Source organism: Ammodytes marinus (genome assembly GCF_949987685.1).
Source record: "Ammodytes marinus genome assembly, chromosome: 1".
NCBI lineage: Eukaryota > Metazoa > Chordata > Actinopteri > Uranoscopiformes > Ammodytidae > Ammodytes > Ammodytes marinus.
The window spans coordinates 38,556,597-38,561,596 of record NC_137230.1 but is presented as its reverse complement, the minus strand read 5'-3'; positions in this window follow the sequence as shown (position 1 = coordinate 38,561,596).

The following is a 5,000-nucleotide window of genomic DNA, read 5'->3' as shown; positions in this document are numbered from 1 at the left end:
GCACAAAGTTTTTAAGGCAAGGCCCACACGTACATGGATATTTTTTTAAATACACGTTTTCACACACACACACACACACACACACACACACACACGCGCACACACACACACACACTATTAGTTGACTCAAATGTAGGCAGTTTAGTCGATAACAATACCAGTGAAAATTCAAGGTTCTCGTACTCAATTCAATATGCTAAATATCTATTAACAAAACAATAAAAAAAAAACATGTACTTACAACATAGGCCTACACTCCGTTATCACAAACAATTCTACATTATAAAAACAGTGGCATGTTGTCTTCAAGTAATAATAAATAAAAAATAAACAAAAATCTACATTACAAAATCAACTGCCCAATCAAATTCCCTTGCTTCATGGGAGTTTCTGGTAATTTATTTTGGGGCCTTCAGTACTGTAGAAAAAACGAGTACCGCCACATTTTTAAGAATTTTGGAATTGACTGCTTTGGGTAGAATCGGTTCCCGTGACATCCCCAAAACAGACTCTGATGTTTTTATATGTTTTGTATCGTGATAATTTATTGTTTTTTTAATTTAATTTTTATGCCAAAGGAGAAAAAGAGTTTGTAAACGCTGCCATACTGAGAAATAGCGTTTTGTGGAACTGATCAACAAACCTTGGTTGCGTTCCGAATCGCATACTTTCTACTATATAGTATGTAGAAAAAAGATTTAGGATGTCCCGATTCTTGTGGCCAGATTTAGGATGGTTAGAAGTACCCGGATGTCCTACTTCATGAGGCCAAGATTGTTAGTGTTGAAAAGTGCATCCTATTTGGGCGATTCTGACCCACAATCCAGTGCGCACGTGAAGTGACGTAACATCGACGAAGCCTCCATATGAAAACAAACGGGGATGCGACGGATATAAAAGCAAGAGGCAAGATCAAGGGCGCAATGTTATGATGAAATAAGAGAGAAAAGTACGTCCCAATAGTATGCCTACTGCATCCTAACTAGATTATTTTTATCGTCTGATGTAGTATGTAGAATAGAAAAAAAGAAAGAGTATGAGATTCAGAACGCAACCATAGTTTGGAGATGGCTTGAATGTAACTGAAAATTTTAAGACACTGAATCTTTAATTTTGAAAGAAAACTGTCATCTTCATTTGAGCCAACTAATTATCTTTGGTTGAGATAACTAATCAGTCATATGTTAATGTCACTTCAAGTTTTGAGTTCTACAAACTAAGAATTCCAAAAACCAAAAGCTGTGCCACCTACTATTGTATGTCCCTAACGTTTTTCAGACAGTTTTAACTCTGTTTGATGTTTGAATCGACATTTTGACCGATTTTGATGTTTGATGTTTTCTGTATGACAGAGAATTAGTTGGCTCAAACAATTTTTTTAAATTCGTAGTTTGTTGATTATTTTATACATCTGAAAGACAGATTTCCGTTACATATAAATGATAAGTTCTCAACTCAACTGAAGATTTCAAAGTTCTCAACTAAAGATAATGAGTCGGCTCAGATGTAGACACTTTACCTTCAAACTTAGAGTTTTATTTTTAGTCTCAAAACTCAAAAAAATATCTAATGCGACAGTTGCTTTGAAAATTTGAGTTTTTTTTTACTTTTACATTTTTCCAGCTCACCTGTGTAAATCTTTGTGTTGTAATTTTTTTTTTAAACTTTCACTAAACTTTATTTATATCTGAATAATATTCGACACTTCAGCCAATCACACGCCTCCATTCTGTTTGTCAGTTTTTTCACATGTTAATAAATAAATGAAGAAAAATAAACTATTTCGCAAATTTCTTCCAACTTTTACTTAAATATACTTGAATTATTTATTATTTATTATTACGAAATGTTTACGATCATTTTTGTTAAAATTCGATGTGTGATTTTGACTGAGTTTTTTTCAGTCAAGAAAAACAATATGTTAGGGAGGGATACTAGGCTGGAGTTTATACTATATTTAAGCCTCATGAGACTTTTATAATACCTTGAAACACACACACACACACAGGCCATCACACAACTGCATATACAGGTGCATCTAAAAAAATATGACTAGAATATCATGAAAAGTAAATTATTTGCTCTAAATTAATTCAAAAGTGAATCTTGCATTTACAGTATTTAACCTAGAACAAAAAAACAACAGTCTAACCTATGTCCTTTTGAATTTACTGCAGCTTATCAAAACCATATACTTTACTTCACCAGTGTCATGGTTGTTGTGTCCTTGGGCAAGACACTTCACCCACCTTGCCTCGTGTGAATGTGTATGACTGCTGTATGTTTGAGGTGGTGGTCGGAGGGGCCGTAGGCGCTGAATGCAGGCATGCAAACTCGTCACCTTTCGGTGAAATTCACCTTTTTGAAAACAAAATTGGCCACTTGTGTGATTCGTGGAGATCCGTTGAGAAAATATTTTTTGGGGGTGGGGGGGGGGGGGGGGGGTCCGATGCACACGGGAGTCCTTGTCGCGGCTGCTTATACATTCAATGGAGAGGCGAGCGGGCAGAGAGATGGAGAAGCCAGCGGGCAGAGAGAAGGTGCAGCGTTCTGTCAGGCGGCACAACAAGCGGGCGCACTCCCTTTGAACTTTCGCTTCCGTGCTGCTCGTCAAACGCATGCGCGCGCTCGTGGGATCCTCCGCCCGTCACTTCACACGGGGAGCCCAACGCGAAGCCGCGCGGCCAGCTGACAGCGCGAGCGGAAAGTCGCCTACCATCTGAAACGGCCGAGCGCGAGCCCAGAGACGAGAATTTTTCGCCAGTTGTGTTGATACATTGTATTGATATAGCCGAAAGAAGTCCCGACGGAGTCGACTGGAAAGCCCAAAAAATACATGACTGAAGTAAGAGTACAAATTAGAGGAAAAAAACATTCTGTTAACGTTAGTAGGCCTACATGTAGTCTATAGATAATTAGCCAGACATTCAGTCAGTGACAGACAGTTCCAACAATACCAAGGCAAAGAAACCGAACAGCTGATTTTTATACCATAAGGAGGCAGAAAATAATTCAAAAATGTTGCGCCAACTAATGCATTCTCAATGGAGAGGCGAGCGGGGCTGGGCAGAGAGAAAGCGCAGCGGGCAGGGGCGGTCTCAACGATCTCGGGGCCCGTTTCAAGACCCAGTGTGGGGCCCCCACTTTTTTTTTTTTTTTTTTAATAAATAATGCTTGTGCATGCTCCCCGCGAAAATAGAAAAAAAGATTGTGGAAACCATTTGGTTCATATACGGATTATGAGATAATGGGCCCAGAATGCACTTGCTTTTCTATTATTCACCTACTAGTTGAGGGGCCCATGATGATTTATTTCCTTATTTTAGGTGATTCCTTTTTGGACCCTGTTATTGACATGAGTGACTGAGCTCTTTGACAATGCGACATGTAAAGTTACTATCAGTATTTCTGGCTTAGGGCCCCCCTGAGCCCTTGGGCCTGGTTGCATGCAATTTTCTTCTCAAAGTGCACCAGATTGATGAATTTTACTTTAAAAGGTTGCATTTTTTTCTTCCGGGGGAGCATTCCCCCGAACCCCCCTACAAGGTACAGGGTTCCCACCTCAGTCTCCTTATATATCCTACTGTAAAAAGCACTGTAGGTGTTTATGGTTATTATAGGTCATTAGACTGGTCAGTCTGAACTGGTAGCCTAATAATGGCCGATCCCTCCGCCCCAAACATCAAGTGTCCCTTTTTTTCTTAAATCCAAGGTGGCAACCCTAGTGCCTACTCGGTTTATGTGAATCACTTTTTAAATAAATTCACAGAGTTTGCCAACCGTTGTTTTACAGCCATTTGCATTGATTTATGCGCATGCTGGTTAACGGCCGCGGTTGGCGGATTGTCACTGCAGATTAACATCCAGACCCCCCTACCGGTGTTTGTTTTCGGACTTCTCACCTTTTTCATGGCTTATGAGTTTGCATGCCTGTGAATGGCAGCCACGCTTCCGTCAGTCTGCCCCAGGGCAGCTGTGGCTACTATGGTAGTTTACCACCACCAGTATGACTGTGTGTGAATGAATGGAACCTGGAACCCTGTAAAGAGCTTTGAGTGACTAGAAAAGAGCGAGATACATCCAATCCATTATTATTATTACTTCTTTTTATAAAAAGATACAACTGATATTGAGCGGAATTGAGTTGAGCCGACAGTCTAACCTATGTGAATGAGTGTGTCAGTGTGTGTGTGTTACAGTGTGTGTGTGAAACTGTGTGTGTGTGTGTGTGCATGTGTTACTGTCTGTGTGTGTGTTACTGTGTGAATGAGTGTGTGTGTGTGTGTGTGTGTGTGTGTGTGTGTTACATTGTGTGTGTGTGTGTGTGTGTGTGTGTGTGTGTGTGTTACATTGTGTGTGTGTGTGTGTGTGTGTGTGTGTGTGTGTGTGTGTGTGTGTGTGTGTGTGTGTTACATTGTGTGTGTGTGTGTGTGTGTGTTACATTGTGTGTGTGTGTGTGTGTGTGTGTGTGTGTGTGTGTGTGTGTGTTACATTGTGTGTGTGTGTGTGTTACATTGTGTGTGTGTGTGTGTGTGTGTGTGTGTGTGTGTTACTGTGTGAATGAGTGTGTGTGTGTTACTGTGTGAATGAGTGTGTGTGTGTGTGTGTGTTACATTGTGAATGAGTGTGTGTGTGTGTGTGTGTGTTACAGTGTGAATGAGTGTGTGTGTGTGTATGTGTTACTGTGTGAATGAGTGTGTGTGTGTGTGTGTTACAGTGTGAATGAGTGTGTGTGTGTGTGTGTGTGTGTGTGTTACTCTGTGTGTGTGTGTGTGTGTTACATTGTGTGTGTGTGTGTGTGTGTGTTACTCTGTGTGTGTGTGTGTTACTCTGTGTGTGTGGGTGTCTGTCACATACTTCTAGTTGCCGCTCCTTTTTGATTGACGCTGTTATGATGTTGTCGTGGCTTGTTACCGGGGAAACCCTTCCTCACATCATGGAGAGTTGATGCAACAACACACACACAAACACACACACACACTCACACACTCACACACACA